At 39.6% G+C, this 17871-nt stretch overlaps 1 pseudogene; it reads right to left on the reverse strand.

Moving 5' to 3' along the window:
* Window positions 1-7337: 7337 nt before the first annotated feature.
* LOC118839637 lies at window positions 7338-9095 on the reverse strand (annotated as a pseudogene).
* Between the last annotated feature and the right edge of the window lie 8776 nt (window positions 9096-17871).

Below are 17871 nucleotides of genomic sequence, written 5' to 3' on the forward strand. Positions count from 1 at the left end.
CTTTGGTTTTTTTGTCACCTTTATTTCCAAAAGATATATTTGCAGATTTTACAATAGATTATTAATTGGGTTTGACACAGCTTGGAATAGTAAAAAGAGTGCTGTAAATGGAGACATTATCTAGGTTTGAGTATTGCCCACTGTCTTGCCCACTTACTACCCTGAACAAGTCACTGCCCTATATTGGTCTCAGTTCCCATAAAATGACTTGCTTTCAAAATCTTTTCCAATTCTAAATCTCTGATGATTATAATACTAACTTAATTTTTTGTAACTTTCCCAGAGGTGGAATCTTTTTTTTTAACCTTGAAAAGGAAGCAGTATTGCTGTAGCACTTCATCATTTGTGTCATTTTAAAAAGTTTGAGACACATAATTTTGGGGTAATTTAATTATTTTATTAATAAAAGGATAATCATTTGGCTGTCACTGTCTTAAATCAGAGAAAATCGTGGTGGTGGGTTCACATCTTATATGCCCTTTTGGAAGAAGAGTATTCCCAAGGGTAGTAATCAACTTTGATTGCTTCCACTTTACAAAGAGAAGTGAGCCCACTCCAGTGAGGGGCTGAGAGTGACAACCTGTCATTCTTGAACAGAGACTATCTTTATACCCAGATCACCTGAAGCCTTGGGCAACCTAGACAGAAGGATCTATCTCTACCCAAGCTTGATTAAATGGAATTCACCTTAGAGATTTCTTGTAAGGTTGGGTGGGGTTGTATAGAGGATAGATAGTTAAAGCCTTTAGAGACTGAGGTCTTGAAATGAGGATAATAGAAAAAGAGGGAAATCTGAATCTCCCCAAATCATTGGTTATTAATAATTATTTCTCTCACCTTATTTCACATAATCCACTTAGTCCTGTTAACCATATTCATTTTTAGACTATCACACTCACCCTTGAGTGGATAAAACAAAATGAATCACTTTATATATGTTTCTCCATCATTAACTAATGCATCCATGTGGGAAAAGTTGAAAAAAAATTAGTTGTGGTAAACTAAGTAAATGTCAAAAAGGCAGTGGAAAGGCTGGCTGGGGGGAACGTGGGATCAAATTATGTCTCCGCTACTTAGCTGTGTGAACTTGGGCAGGTGACTTCACCTCTCTGGTATCAGTTTCTTCATTTTTAAAATGAGGGGGTGACACCAGCTACTTCTCAATTCTTTTTCAGCTCTCGATCTGTGAACCTACTTTTAACTTCCTTGAAAGCGTAGTCAAGTAATCATCAGAGGTTCACTTCAAAATGGAGGCCTGTCCGTTTTCTAGAAAGTAAACTCACTCTGTGGCTATGTATCCTATAAAAACGTGCTTTTTGTCATGGGCAGTTTGTTGAGAATACATAGAACTTCTGTGCCATTATATCTAGTTACAGTTTTTTATCAACTTTATGTGTATTTTAACGGTACTATTTCAGATATTCTTGGTTGTAGTTTTAGATTAATTACAAGGATACACTGGTTCAGAACATAATTATAATAGCCACAGTTATCCCAAGCCCCAATATTCCTAACTGCATTATACAGCAGGTTGGCCAGTGACCCAAAATTGACTATATTTCCCTCCCCTCCCCATCAACAGCCTTTTATACCCTGGACATGTGGCCTTCTAGGTCCTTGGGTGTAGTCTTTTGACTGAGCTCAAGTTTTATAGGAAAAAATCCTTTTATTAAAGGGATTTGTTCTGTGAAGTTTGTATTCAGTCAAAGGGCCACACTTGAGATCTAGAGAACCACATGTGGCCATGAGGCTACAGGTTCCCCACCCCTGGGCTAGACTTTCCTCCAGGTCTGTGTAAGAACTTACCAGGAAGTTAGTGTGAACTCAGAACATGACAGGTGCCTGACACATTGATGCCTACAGAATTATGTGGGACTACTTTCTTCTATATCTTCATAGAGTTCATCATAACTACTGAAGAAAATCTCAATTTCATATCCTTTTGGCAAATACCTAGAAAAGTTAGCCCTTTTCTAGACATCTTGTCTTTTGGGGGAATCCTCGCAAAGTCCTGTTTGTTTTTACTTATAAATTAAATTCTTATTGAATTCATTGGTTTGCCTTCTGGGGTGTGCAGTTAACATAGTTGTTTCTTACTGAGATAAGAAAACAGACTTGTACTGAACTAGAAAAAAACCCACCATATCACCAAAACTATACTATTTTAAACTATGTCAATAATTAGAGGAAGGGCATCATAAAAATCTCATTCTCAGATTACTGAGTATATAAGATTGACTACAGTGTGTGTAGAACTGTGACAATTTCTTTACCACTTCATATTAAGTTTTACTGAGGCCTTATTCTGATGCTTCATCATGGTGTAGAAATAACCCTGGGTTCTTATAAAGACGGTGCCAGCAGGGAATGAATTCTGGGAGGTCCTAATGAACTGGAAGAGCTTCAAAGATAAATTCAGTGACTGACTCTTGACCAAGGATTATCCCCTAATTAAGGGAGCCTTCACCAGACATTTAGTCACCAGGAGATGATTTTTTTAATTACTCCAACTCATGAATACCGTTTACTAAGGTATATACACGTTCCAGTTTCTTATTAGGAGGTTGTCTGCATATAAGTAAAATCATAGATCCTTGAAATAATGATGTATATGTCCTATTAAAGCAGCAATAACACAGGATCAGCTTCTAATTATAGTAGAAGGGAAAAGATCTAAATTTTATTCCTGTCTCCACCAGCAGCTTTATGTGTAATTATGACAAGTCATTTTTGTTTTTCTATCTGGATAAGTGAATGATACTGGACATCAATCATGGCAGTATATTGGAGCAAATGTTTCCTGAGAGAATCAGCAATAGGCATCAAACTCTTCTTTTAAAGCTTTTCGAGTTTTGTCTTAGGAAAAGATTGTGATTGATGGTTCACGTTTTATAACGACCTGCAGTTTTGGTTGATGTAGAAAGTAAACAGGATAATTTTGTCTTCTTAGCTGTCTATTGTTTGTCCTTCATTCTCAAAGAGGATCATGATGTCAAGAAGGTGATGTCAAGAAGGTGATGTCATGGCTTGTAGGTGAATTGGATTTAAGTGAGGCAAGGCTGTGCAAAGTCACCAGCCTCACCTTCTCCAGAGCCAGTTGGGTCCAGTGGCAAGATATAAATCAGGTCAGCTGGAGGTGGCTCCCTCTTGGCTGTCTAGACTTCTTGACAAAGAAGTTCTTTCCATTTTGGTGTCTCCTTACAAGTAGATAAATATGTTTGCAGGATGCAATTCAATTAACATTCAACAAGAATTAAGAAAAAATCTAATAAACGTGAAAATTCAGAACAAGTTGTGTTGTACATTTATTTGGCTAAAGTTATGATGTGTTTCCTCTAAGTTCTGTACCTTTAAAATTACTGAAATTATGTACAATTTACACATCTGAAAAATATTCTATAAAAGAAAATATTAGTAATTTGATTCATGCCTGCTTTGTTCTATTATAGTGAAAGTATGAATTTGTTATAGTGGAGATATTTTCCTTTTTTAACACCACTCAATCTATATTTGAAAATAGTTATATCTCTGTAACTAGTAAAGAATGTTCTATACCAATGCTGTCTTTTTCTTAACAAAGTTGGTAGTATCTAATTTTGTCAAGTGTTTAAAATTGCATATGGAATGAACTAACTGGACCCTGTGCTAAGTGCATTTGAAGATGTATAAGACATGATTCTTTTTCTTAAAAAAAAAAAGAAAAAAAAAGGCTGGTAATAGCACTTCTATTTAGATTCAGAATTTGTTGAATGGCCAGACTCAAAGAAGAGCTATTAATGGTTCAAGGTCAGCTTGGAAGGCCTTAAGTAGGGTATTTATGTTTGTCTTGGTGCTATCATTTATTCCAATGGTTTGTATAAAGGAAAAGAGCATGTTTACGAAATCTGAAGATGGCACAAAGTTAAGAGGGATAATTAAAACATTAAGAGACAGGATTCAAAAGTATTTTACCAGGATAATGTGTTGGGCCAAATCTAATTCATTTAAAGGGGATTAATCAATAAGCATTTATTAAATGTCTGCAGTAGGCCAGACAGGCAGCTAGGTGGCATAGTGGATAGAATATCAGGCCTAGAGTCAAGAAGACGCATCTTCCTGAATTCAAATCTGGTCTCAGGTACTTACTAGCTGTGTGACCCTGGGCAAGTCACTTAACCCTGTTTGCCTCAGTTTCCTCATCTGTACAATGACAGAGAAGAAAATCACAAAGCACTCCAGGATCTTTGCCAAGAAAATCCCAAGTGGGGTCATGAAGAGTCAAACATGACTGAAAGAACACTGAACAAATGGACCAGGCAGTCTGCCAAATGCTGGGGATACAAAGAAAAATGGAACAGAGATTTAGAACTAATATAAAATCTTGTTAGAATTGTTATAAAAATAAAGTTGTTATACAAAATAAATTTCACAACTGTAATGGCAAGCAAAGTGGGACGTTTTGCTGTTTTTTCTTTTGGAGTGCTTCTCAGCACTAGGGTAATCAAGTGCCTTTGAGTGTTGCCTTTGTTTGAATCAAGAGTCTTTGATGACCTGCATAAGTCACATGAGTTTGAGTCATATGGTTGTGACGCCCTCTGACCCTGAAGGTGTGTGTGTGTGTGTGTGTGTGTGTGCTCGCGCGCGCGCATGCTCGGAGGTTAGCATTTTGCTTGGGGGCTCACTCCTTGGAAGTGTTTCTGTGATTTCGCCAGAGGAGAATCTGGGAAGCTGTTAAGGAGCCTGCCCCATCCCTTTGAAAACCCAGATGTTGGTGCTTTTCTTTCCAGTAACTATGTATGTATGTATTGCTATGGACAGACAGAAGCCCTATCTGCTGATTTGTGTTACTTGCTCCATTTATATAATTTCTGCTTGTAATTTCTGTTTGTGTTTTCTCTGAGGTTTGGGGTGCTGACCTTTTCCCCTGAGCTAAGTGAATGATATATGTATGTTTAATTAAAGTGAAATTGTAAACTCCTTAAAGTTGCTTTACTTAGAAAAGCAGATGAAAGAACCTGTGCGCTGATGTTATTGGCCTTACACAACCACAATAGCTGCTAAGAACGTTGTTACAACAACTAAGATGAGACTTGGCTAGACCAGCTTCTAAAAAAGATTTGGGTGTTTGTAGGACTAAAAACCCAACAGGAGTCATTGGTTTGATAAGGCTAAAAGAGCTAATGAGATCTTAGCCTACTATTCAGGGTTGGAGTGGTGATGGACATTCTGTACTTGGCCATGAGCAGAACACATATAGTGTGTTGTGTTCATTTTTGATTGCCAGATTTTAGAAAGAACTGGAGAATTCCCAAAAGGAAATTAGAAGAATCATGCTATATATATGGGGAAGTTGATGGAATTGGGACTATTTACCACAGAGAAAACTTGGGGACATGATAAAACTTGGGGACATGATAGCTGTTGTAAAGTACTTAAAGGGCTGTCACATGGAAGAAAGAGTAAATTGTTTCTGGAAACTTCTTAACAATTAAAGGTCTCCAAAAGGCAAATGAGAGGTTTGTAGGTTTTCCCTCACCAAAGATCTTCAAGCAAAAACTTGGATGCCCACCTGCTAGGTATGTTGTAGAGTTCTTATTCATGTATGGATTGGACCAAATGACCTCTGAAGTCCCTTCCAACTCAAATTTTGTGATTCCATGGTATGTTGTTGCTATGCATAAGCCAAATATCAGATAATATAATTATAACCAAATTCATTTCTACACTCCTGGTTGGCAGTTTCTAACAATTTTGTTTCTTCTTTGTATCTCCAAGAGTCTAGCACATAGTGTTTTATAAATGATTACTGCTTGAATCTATATGGTATTGTTCAGTCCTGTCTGACTACTGGAGTGCTTTTCCATTTCCTTCTCTGGTTTATTTTACAGATGAAGAAATTGAGGCAAATGGGGTGAAGTGACTTGCCCAGTGTCACAGCTAGTGTCTGAGGCAAGATTTGAACTCAGAAAGATGAGTCTTCCTGAATCCAGGCCCAGCACTGTGCCACCTAGCTGCCGCAAAGTAGGCAGAGCACTTTACATATATTTTCCCCCTTGATCCTCAACCCTGAGGAGTAGGTGGTATTATCATTTCCATTTTACAGATGTGTTGGCAATCAAAATGGGCTCTTAGCACTCAGTTCAACCAAGTGCCCTTGAAGATTTTGGCCTTTGTTTCCTTGATTAGATTGGGACTCCTTCGGGACCTCCTTGCCTCAGGGGAGGACCTAGTTTACATGGGTTTGAGTGGCATGTTTGGGACATCAGAGGCTTTTAGACCATGTGGGTTTAAGTCGCATCTGTGACGATTTCAGGTCACGTGGGTGAGTTGCATGTGTGACTCACCCTTGACCCAGAAAAAGATATAAAACCAAGGGTTGGCTTTCTCTTTTTCAGAGCTCTTACAGCCATGGTGGCGCATGTGACTCTGGGCCAGCCCATGTTATGAACTCCCCGGCTGAACTTAGACGTTGGTAACTATGAATTGTATTTAGTCTGTCTGTTGATGTTTATAATTTGTTTGTATTTGCTCTGAAGTTCAGGGTGCTGGGTTTTTTCCCTGAACTAAGTGAATGGTATTTGTATGCTGGATTAAAGTGAGATTGTCAACTCCTTAACATTGCTTTCCTTAGTAAAGCAGATCAAAAGAACCTGGGCTTTGGCAGCATTCTTGTTGGGCTTGTGTTGGTCTTTCACCCCCACAACAGCTGCTAGCCAGATTGTTGAAACAACAGATGAGAAAACAGGTATTTAAAATCAAGTGATTTTCCCAAATATTATACAACTTGTCGATATTCACACCCAGGCCTTCCTGACTCCAACTCTAGTACTTTAAAAACAGTTCAGCTGAAAATAGATGGTTTTTATAAATGTTTCTACACTCAATGTTTGTATTCCTAAGAGTACATGCAATAATTTCCCATAAGGAATCCTACATGTATAAAAACCAAGATGTAGTCCATATCTTGCATATTAAAAAACAATACTCTAGCCCTTTAATAGGAAATAGTACAGAAAAATGAAAGCCTAATGGTTACTACCTGACAACATGATGTATGAAAATTTTCTTGTGAATATGAAATTATATAATCAGTCCAATCTCAGACATCTAAAAAAATTCTGTATTTTGAAAAGGTACTAAATATTATGTACTAAACAGTTAAATCTGTTATGAAGAATAAATTTTATGTCCTTTCTTTACAATCTCGTCAATATTAACTTAGGAATATTTTATAACATAGCAAAGGTACAAGATTCACCACTGATTAAAATTTTTTAAAAATTGTACACAAAAGTTTCCGAAGTCACAATAATTGAAGAATTTATAAAAATAACAAAAATGCAACAACAAAGAAAAAGTCAAGATTCACTCTCATCTATGTTATTGTCTGGGTCTTGCTCTGCAGCATTCTTTTCTTGCTGCTGTTTCTTCCAAAGTTTGGCCATCACCAGCAGTTTGGAGTTGGGCTGGTTTGCAGCATCTTCTGGAGAAAGATATAATCATAGTAGTCTTCCCAGCCAGCATCAGACCCTTCTTCTGCCTGCACTTTTCTTCTCTTCTTAACTTTCTCTGGCATGAGTTTGTCTACTCTCTCCTTAAGAGATTCTGTTCCAAACTCATCTTCAAAATTTTGCTAGGATTATCATGAGTCTTTCTACCCTCTCTACAATTTCTCATTGTTTGTTGGCTTCCTCATAAATTGGTCTGCATGTAGTTAAACTTTCTTCATTTCCTGCAGACAGCTCAAATTTAGCCAAAACTGATCCATACCTTGACATGTTGTGCTCATTGCAGTAATCTCCAGTAAGACTTTTGTTTTTTTCAGACTCTTCAATGTAAGATTTCCAAAGCACCTCTGGTATGTATAAGCGTGGCTGGCTAACAGCTGCAACAGCTCTCTCAGTATCTCCAAGAATTATCTTTAACTCACCAAATTTGATCCACAATGTCCACTTTTCTGGAGCAAATTCCAGGAACTTCTCATAAAGTTTCTGGCATGAGTCAAATTCTTGAAGCTGCAGCTCCAGTTCAAAATAGATTTTAAAAATTTGTTTTGGGGACACTTGCCAATAGAATTTCCCACTGATCTTCTGACAAATGGTAGATTTTTCTGTCTTATTTCAAACTAGGCATACAGTAGCCATATTTTGGCAAACAAACTTTTTGTGAGGAATCAATTCCTCTCTGGATCCTTTGCCTCCAACCTTTCATAAAGTGCATAGTTGATCCAAAGGTAGATGCTTCCTCTCAGGGGCACATTAGCAATAGCTCTGTCATACACCTCTCTCACAGAGTTTAGATCTGCCTGACTTTCCATCAATCACAAATTATCAAACCAGGCATCATAATTGTGTGGACTGGCCCTCACCTCCTCTTCATAGTTGAATCTCTTTTTGCTCACAATGATGTCTTCAGTACCTCATCTATCCCTATATTTCCTTTCAAAGATTGTGTAATTTTTGAAGAGTCCTTGGGCTTCCTGCTTTGAAATTCTGTCCGGGCATATTTGTAGATCATACCCTTTCAAATTCTTTCTGATTTTCTTCAAATTTTGCAAAGGCTACATAGAGATGTTCATCCATATGCTCATCTCCAAAGAATTCTACAGCTCTTTCATATACTTTTCTTGCATGAGCAAAGTAGCCATGTTTTTCTTCAAAAGTCAGCATACTTAATGTAGTTTTTAACATCAGGGTACATGAAGACAAATCTTTTTTAAATGCCATGTGCCTGATCCACCTTTTTATGTCTCAGTTCAGAGTTGATGTAAGAGTGCCAGGCTTGTGCCTCAGGTTGCCATTCCATCCAGCCTTCAAATACTTGTCAGCTTCTACCAATATTTCCCAACATCTTCTCCACATAAGTGTATTTGTACTAGAATTAGTTGACCCCGGAAGAGTTGTGATGGCCTGATCCCAGATATTTTCAGGCATGATTTACTTGGCCATTCTTCCTTTTCATTTCTGCATATTTTAGCCAGAGAGTGATATTTCGATACTCCACATCTAAGGCACCCTAGTATACGGAAGGGGCCCTTTGAATTTCTTTTAGACTCTCTTCCCATTGTGCATATTTTATCCAATTACTAATAACAGTTCTGTTCCTTACATTGTCCTCAAAAGTCTTTCTTTTCCTTAGTTAATAATCCTTTAATTCTTCTTCATCTGTGATCTTTTGTTGAGGGAGTGGTGGAAGAAGCTCAAGCTCTCTTTAGCTTAGCCACTTTGGGAATCCGCTGCTTTGCGGCCACGTTTGCGTGGATGGGCCCCGGCTGCTTCGAGGTCTGTTCCAATCTGCAGGCTGCGCCCTCTAATCTCTCTGCAGCTGCCCTGACTCGTCTTCCATGAGCTCAAGAAGTCCCAGATAATACCATGTCGGTACCAACAACGGAATTGTAGTCACCCAGATATGAACCTTTGCCCTTCGCTACGGCTACAGAAAGGACGCCGTTTCTATAGCAACGGGCGTTCGGCTGTCTGTTCCGGAATCACAGAGGAGAAAGCTGTAGCTGGGGTGTCGCAAGTAAGATGGGCTCCGTTTGGTGCAGTGGAGGGTTTGCACGTATTCTGACTGTCGTAAACTCCCCGTGGTTCGGCTGTCGGGGAGAAGTTTTACACGTGTTCCAAGCCAAAGCGCCTTGTACTGAAACCCGGAGCAGCGCTCAGCCTACTCCGGAGAAAAAAAAGCACAGACTACTACTCCCAGAATGCAAAGCAACACTACTGTGCAAATGCGTCCTCTTGAGATCAGGCGTCTCGGCCGCGTTGCATCCTGGGCTCTGTAGTCTTAGTCACTTAGGGCCGCCTCCGTTTTTACAAAACTCCACACACCTCACATATTGCCCAACCTGCAGTTCCTGTTGTATGATATGTACAATACAAAGAAAACTAGTCCCAGCCCCTCAATGAACTTACATTCTGATAGACGAGACCGCATGTATAGAAATAGGTATTTAAATAGTTGTATACAAGATATCTATAGAAGTGGAAAGGAACTTTACCCTTACGTAGGTAGGTGCATTTTAAGGCACTTTAAAAGGGCAAGGCGTTTCAAAAGCTGGTTGAATGTGGTCTATGCACTCCCCAAGCATTTGACAGTTGATTCTGAACCTCTGCTGCACTCTTCCAGAATAGGCCACTAATACCAAACAGTTCCTGTCATACCTTCTGGAAATTTCATCTTTAACAACCTAGTTTGTATGTGACATTTAAGATCATTTATTTTCTTAACACAATCAAAATGCACACACATAGGAAATAAGTTAGTATCCTTTATGCAAGTAGTATTTTAAAGGAAATTCTGCCAGTTTTTATCAAATTAGAAAAATTTTGCATAGGACCCTGCAATGGACTGATTGTATGTCTATTGTCTAAGGACCTGCCTGGTTAAGTGCCAAGGACTTACCACCAGAAGAATCACCCTCGGGGCACTGTAGTAAGTAATGAACCAAAAAGTACAAAAACAGGGAGTCTAGCCCACTTTAGTGACCAGGTTCCCCAAGATTGAACCCAGTTCAAATTACATGCCTGGGTATAGGACAAGGAATGGACACAGTGACTTCAGAAGTCATTGTTCACACTTACAGGGTTTTAGTATGATCTGGTCTCAAAGTGTATTATAAAGACTAATCGTCAAAAATATTGAATACCAGTTAAAAATAGAAATCATCAAAGGAATAGAGTAGTTGAGTAATGAACTAAGTCCCTACTATGAACCAGGTAGATGCTAGGCATTAGGGGTTTGAATAGAAAAAAGGAAATCTTGCCTCCTCTCAATGAGTTATTCTAACAGGAAAATTTGGGTGTATACCTCACAATAATTCTTGGACCTGTCAATTTATTAGCTCATAGGGGAAAAAAATGGTGTGAATAGATTGTGATCTGGATAATCTTGTCCTTTCAAAAAATCTTGTCCTATTTGGAAAGATGTTGGAAGAGCCTGATGAGAGACTATTTAAAGCATCAGAATAGAGTAGATGCTGATAAAGCTGACAGTGACTCATGCCAGTTATAGGGAATCTCTGTAAATTATATTGGTCACATAGTATCCAACAGGCAGTGAATATTGACCCTGAGAAGACAAAAGAGCTTGTCACCTGGACATGCCTCAAGAATTTTCAAGATCTGAAGATATTTTGACGACTACTGACAATTTTTGAAGAACTCAGTCATTATTACAGTCTTTCAGGGATTTCACTCATGAGCACATGATTGAGGATTACTAAAAGCATGAAAGAGAAATGAGAACAATCCGGTTGAAATCCTTTATTATTATATGAAGATCACTGGGATGAGAAATGTGCTCTACTTTTTAAGGACTTAGTGCTTCACATATGCACCAGTGCTGACTTCTGCAGACACATGCAAGTCCTTTGTTTATTACCCTGATGCCACCCTTGAGGGCTTGGGGCCAATTTATACCAGCACAGTGAAGAAGTATATTAGGCTTTCCACTATGGACCTGTGATAGTGAAACTGGTTATCCCATTCACCAGTTGGAGTTCTTGGCTTTGAAGTAAACTGTCACACATAAATTACTAAACTTAATTCTTAGTATGAGTGAATAGGGAGAGATTCAGAGGCAAGGGCTAATTGAATGTTCCCAGCCAGAGCTAGAGTACAGATAAGAGTTGAGTATGCATTAGCTGTGAAGGAAGACAAATGTAGATAGAAATGCCACATTTCATAGACCCCATATGACTAAGCCCATTATGATATCATTTGGTAAAGGGGATTTGTGGGTAATTGGTACTATAGTAAAGTGGATTTGTGACGAGGGAGCACAACAAAGCACAGCTGAAAAGTGAGCCATCAATGGAAGCAGATATAGCACTCTGCCAATTCTCCCTTCTCAGGTCATAAAGGATTGTGGCACCTGGGCATAAAAGCCCAGTTTCCTAGAGGGCACCCTGATACAGAAGACAGAGCTTCCCAACAGATAATCAATCCTACACAAAGTCCAAGAAAGCATAGTCTAGAAGGGAATTAGAAGAACAGACACCGTATTTGGTTGAGTCAGTAAGCATGGACCTGTCCAACCAGAAACTAAAAGGCTTCCACAGTAGCCAGGGCATAGAAAAAGTAATTTGCAATGTATGACTTCCCTGTCAGGATCCATTCTGAGCAGATTTTAAGGGAAATTCTGCCAGTTTTTATTAAATTAGAAAAATTTTGCATGGGACCATGCAATGGACTGATTGTATAAGGCACTCAAAGATGTATTCACTTTGGCAGGAATTAAAATCTGGAGCTTACACTCTGCCCCCCTTAAGGAGATCCACAATCAAAATGTTTGAATTGTACATTAGTGAATTGGCTGAGGACCCCCAAGGCCTGACCGGAATGCCACATGGAAGTAATACCTGTCTTTTTAAGTACCTATCTATACTACCACAAAGGTTAACACCACTCACTGGTTTTACTACGCACACCTTGATGTTGCCATGGCCACCATGGCAGCCAATTGATTCATACTCTGAAGTTTTGGAAGTCCATTGCTTCTGGTTTCCAGTGCTACCATTCTGTGATGTTATGATTTTCTATATGGAACTGTCTGTGAAAACCTAGGGTTTTTTTTGATTTTTTGTCTTTTTATGCCTCTCCTCCTAATGTATTCCACTTGGGTGGCTGATGACAAAAGGGCAAGACTGATTAAATCAGCTCTGACAGATGGTGTCAGACACAGAGAACCTTTCTTATAGAATGTGGATTCCTCTTTTGTAAACCTCTTTCTAAACACCACTGGAAATAGAAAGATCCTTGCCTGTAATCAGTCCCTTTAACTGAAGATGCTTGTGTTCTTCTCTCCCTGTTACTTAAGCTTTATCACAACCCTTCTAGAAATGCCAAAAAAAAATGACACAGGGTTGTCTCAACAAGACAAACATAATTCTTCTACTTCCTGGTGCTGTCAGTCCTGAATGTTTCCATAATACCGCTCTGGGGAATTTTGGTCATTGTACCCTAACATCCATGGTAATTCTCCTGGCAAGTTGCCAGGAGGCAGAGTCAAAGGGGCCAAATACTTCCAGTGAAGCTATCCATGTTCCCACAGGGGGATCTGGCCTCCTTATTGTCAACTTGGCAAGTTTTTTTCTTTCTTTTGGGTACTAAGGAGAACAGAGGAGAAAAACCAAAAACAAATGGCCTTTCTCTGGTCTTCTCCATAATATGCTTTCCAAAGGAAGAGGTTCTGTGAAGACCTTCTTTGAATAAATGAAATTATTTTATTTAAAGAACTGTGCTAAATACTTTAATTTGTCCTTTTTTTTCATGATTTTGGAGGGAACTTGAGTAAAAATGAGTAATATCCTATTTCAGAGATGTCAATGTGGACCCGGTGATCAGCAACACTGTTAGGACCAGATAAAATGTAATTGGGAATTATTTTAAAAATAAATAAAGATATAATTGAATATAGTAAATCGAACATAGGAACGTGTTTTTCTAAGTTAATATGTGGCTGCAGGAATCCTTATATATGATTTAGGGGCCCCTGTTTTTATTTGATTTTGATACCACAGCCTTACATCATCTCCCCGGCCCTTCCAAGAGATTGCAATGATTATAGGATCTTTGGCAAGGGTCCCGGAACCAGCAAAGGGTTCCCTGAGGCCAAGGATCTGAGTCAAGCAGCAAATAGGTAGGAAGTATGTTTAAGGCCCATTGGCAGTTCAGGAATGTCAGGATCTCAAGACAAAAGGCACACTGATGTGATCAAAGGTCAGGCTGATCAAAAGAAGTGATCAAAAATCTGAAAAGTTGCATAACTCAAATGGGGTTGATCCCAAAGTGTATCTAAAAGACACATTTGACTCCCTTGTTGCTAAGATCATGTTGCTACCCTCCTTAAGCCTGTGATTTTCTGCTAGCCCTGCAGCTTCTAAGTACTGCTTCCTGTATTTGAAACACCAGAGTTCGAGTAGGCATCCATGACACATAAAGTAGGAATTAAAAAAAAACAACAACATTTTATTGATGTCTTTTTTTCATTTTCAAAAACTCACAGCCCCTTGTGTGGGGGGGGGGAGGGAGGAGAGAAATCACTTCCTGCATCTAAATTGGACCATCGTTTACAATAAAGAAAAAAATTAAGCAAAACTACCTATTACTATGTCCATATCTGACAATGCATACATCATTCTGCCCTAATGAGCCCCACCTTTCTGCCCCACTCGTGAATAGCTTCAGATTCAGGACAAGGAGTTTATCATTCATACTCCTACATTAGACATTAGGGGCAGGTCTCTTGCGAGCACCTTGAGATTTGGTGTTAGGACTGAACGTGGCTCTTGTAGATCATTGAATAGTTAACAGAAGATTTACTTAGTCCTAACCCAGTAAGGATATACAACAAGGATAGAGCGACACTTAATTTCAGTAAATGAAATCCATGTGTCTGTTTAGTACGGTAGGCTATGGTGATTCAGGCAACCACCAAATCGGAAGGGCACCAACTTTTTGGGGAGGGCAACACCTTTTATGCCCCTAGGTGACTAAGAAGTCACATCAGCACAGAAGCAATATCAAAGTAAGCATAGCTTGAGCCTACACCTCTACCCTCTACCCCGGGCCAATCAAAATCCCCAAAGTGCATGTGTGGAGGGGTAAAATGGAAGAGCTGGTAGAAAGATACTGGTCTTATTACATCAGGGTAGTTGCAATCATGGTATTCCCAGTCTACTTGTCCTGAACTGATTCCAGCTAGGTTGGTGATGTTGCCAACTATACCATTACTTTCCCTCATAATGGAATCATTCCCATTTCTGTCCAGAATATATAACTGGCCCCCAAACACATACCAATGAACCACCTGGTCTGTTTCAAATGGGATCCAATGGACTTCAGGGCCACTGCACATGCATTCCATAAGAATAGCTAGGAAATTAATGGAGCTGCAGCTGTGGAGGCGATAGTTTATTTTAGTGATGGAGACCATGGGAGGTTAGCTTGTTGCCGTTCCTTTGTAGTTGCTGTGGGGTAGGCCATCCTCCTGATGGCCTGTCTTCTCCATTGCCACATTCCATGGTATAACTTGGCTCTTGGGGAACATGTCTTTTCCTGAGAATCCCCCCCACACCCCACCGGGGGGACCATTAGTGCCACCTAAGACTGACAACAGTGCTCTGTAGAATTTCATCATGTTTTATTCAATATTAGGCCAACAGGAAAGATAGTTTTTAAAATCTGATTGCACCACATATCTGGGATGCTCTGGGGAGTGGGTGGTGAACTTGGATACGGAGTCTAGCTCTTAAACTTACTTTGTATCTGTAACAATGTAATCTATCATAAAGAGATGTTTGTGATATCCCACCTATTCTGGGATACAGAATAATTTTTTTTAAGTTTATAATTAAATTATAGGTTAAGATTTCAATGAGAAATTAGTTTTTTCCATCCAAGGTCACAGACTCCACTTCCACCCTCCAAAATTTATCCACTCAAACCTTGGAGGTTCATGCACACCAAGTTAAAAACCTTTGCTTTAGATGGTAAAGCCCTTCAGATACTTTTTTTTTTCAGACATTATTGTGTTGATTGTGGGATCCAGTGAAAAGATCACTGAACTTGGTGTTAGGAGACTGGGGCTTGAATCCCGGCTTAGGCAAGTGACAACTTCATTGTCCTCACCTGCAAAATGGAGACACTCATACTTAACCACTGTATTAGGAGGGCAGAGTTTATAATCTCAAAGAGGATCATAAACATGTCTGAAAGGTTCGGAACCGCCGGATATAAGAAACTCTCAAAGTAGAAGGCAGAAGAATCAAAACATATATTTAGGCTCCACAGTAACCAACCCATGAACCAGCAACCCCATTTTGATATATTGATCAAAAGCTTCCAGGCCCAATAAGTACGCCTTGAAAGAGTAACCAGGAGGCTACAGAGAAGCATGATTGCGTAAAGCAAAATCATGCTTCCCCCTCTATGGTAAAAAGATTACCCACTGGCCTGAAGTCTTTGTTCAGCTTCCTCCCGTAGGTCAGCTCTGCTACTGGCAGCTCCTGCTTCAGCTGTGGCTGTGGCTGTAGCAGCCTCTGGCTCCAACGGGAGCTGCTTTTAACCATCCAGCTTCTGCGGGGGTGTAAGGTACGCCGGGGGGGGGGGGGGGGGGGGGGGAAAGCACAGGTTCTTTCAATCTGCTTAAGCAAGGTGAAGGGGTTGACCGGGAAAGCACAGGTTCTTTCCATCAGCTTAAGCAAGGGAAGCAAGGTGAAGGGGCCGACAAGCTTACTCCAGTCCAACATACAAACAGCATTCAGTTCAGGGGAAAAAGCCAAACTAGTCAAGGGCACTTGTTGACTAAGTGCTAAGGAGCCCATTTTTGGTTGCCAATACACTCCACCCCTTGTTATAGGATACATAATCTAATCAGCCATGTATCCTAGAACATACATCGTGATCCAATTACAAAGGAAACTAAAACATATCATTCATTATAAAGCAAAACATATCATTTGGTGACATTCCTAAATATTGGTTTATGATTCAAATGTGATCCACCCCTAGGTCCCAGCAAGATAATCTCTTCAATCAATCATCCCAAAAATAATTATTAATAATTCAAATGTCCACCCCTAGATCCTTGTATCCATTACATAGGATCAATAATATCATAATAAAACAACACAGCAAGGATAACACAAAATAAGTAAACAGAACACTCTCATCATTCCCACCCCCCTTGAACGATTGGGGCTCAAAATCTTGGGGCAAGGGGTGAAGATCTCATTTTCCATAGCTTCTTCATGCTGAAATTGGATGTAGAGATGGCCCTGTCCCAAAAAGTCCCATTCCAGAGGTCAGTTCTTTAATGAGCTGGCAGGAATTCCAAGAATGCTATGTGCTTAGGCAGTCACCAGAAAGTGCAGGGTGCTTAAGCCTAAAGGAAACAAAACTAGCAACAACGTTAGCCAAAACAAAGGACAAAAAGAGTAGACAAGTATGGACTATTATTCTTCAAATAAAATCATCTCAAGTTTGGTTGAGATTTCAGTTATGCAAAGATCCAACATCAGAGCCAAACTCAGGTGGGAAATGTTTCTTTTCAAAAGGAACATAATGAGGAAGCCAAGAGGATCCCACCCTAGATAGAGACTAAGATTGTCCTCTCAGCCTTTCCCCAGATGTACAAGGAAACACAATGGGAAAATTAAACTAAGAGGATCCCATCCTAGATAGAGACTAGGATTGTCCTCCCAGCCTTTCCCCAGATGTACAAGTTTTCATCTGTTAATCACACAAGGTCACCTTCAGTCTGAGTGGCTTGTGGGCTTGCAGGAGCAGTTCTTATTTCCCTGTTTCTCCTGTTATCAAGTCCTTTATCTCTATACATTCTATATAATTCATTGGTTGGAATTCCATCTATCATTTCAAAACCTACCCCTGCTCTCAATAGAGCAGTAAACATTTCTTTCCTTGTTACTCTCCTTTGGCGCCAAGTTTGCTGGTTATTCACCCTTCTCTCTCGAGGAGATCTATCCCTTCCCCAGTCACCTAAGTCATGTAACTGTAAAATCTTATTTATCACTGTTGTAAGACGGCTCCCTACTTCTCCAAGTAATAAATTCAAAATTAGTTGTTTATAAGCAGGGGGAGCTGTTCTAATTATTAAATTCCTATGAGGCAGTCCCATTGGATCATTGTAATATTTGTCTGCAGTTCCTATCATAATGGCAGTCTTCATTACCTCCTCCTTTAGTCTCATGATACAATCTCTAAGTGAATACCAGGGTCTGTGCTCAGTGGGCCACATAGAATCAGTAGCATATCTCTTATTGCATCCCACAGCGGCTAATGCCAACAGAGTAGTCCTGCTATCACCATCTCCTTGCTGATGATGTTCCCTAAAAGCTTGTTGAACTAGAGGATCATGGCTGATACCTAT

The sequence above is a fragment of the Trichosurus vulpecula genome, chromosome 2 (genome assembly GCF_011100635.1).
Source record: "Trichosurus vulpecula isolate mTriVul1 chromosome 2, mTriVul1.pri, whole genome shotgun sequence".
NCBI lineage: Eukaryota > Metazoa > Chordata > Mammalia > Diprotodontia > Phalangeridae > Trichosurus > Trichosurus vulpecula.